Source organism: Sinocyclocheilus anshuiensis, unplaced genomic scaffold, assembly GCF_001515605.1.
Source record: "Sinocyclocheilus anshuiensis isolate Anshui unplaced genomic scaffold, SAMN03320099.WGS_v1.1 scaffold624, whole genome shotgun sequence".
NCBI classification, from domain to species: Eukaryota; Metazoa; Chordata; class Actinopteri; order Cypriniformes; family Cyprinidae; genus Sinocyclocheilus; species Sinocyclocheilus anshuiensis.
The window spans coordinates 242777-243007 of record NW_015554128.1 but is presented as its reverse complement, the minus strand read 5'-3'; positions in this window follow the sequence as shown (position 1 = coordinate 243007).

Below are 231 nucleotides of genomic sequence, written 5' to 3'. Positions count from 1 at the left end.
AATGTGACCACATGCCCCATATCCCATGCTGCATCTCTTGTGAGATTCACCATCACCAGGACCTCCCGCCATTGTGAATCTGCATGCAAACAAGCACACTGCTAGGCATTATACTGAAGCTTATTTCATTTACTTTATAAAACCATTGTTTTTTTTCATAAACATTCATTTACTTTTTCATTTAAAATTGGACCCTTACATTATGGTCCACTGAATCTGCCTGAAATACGT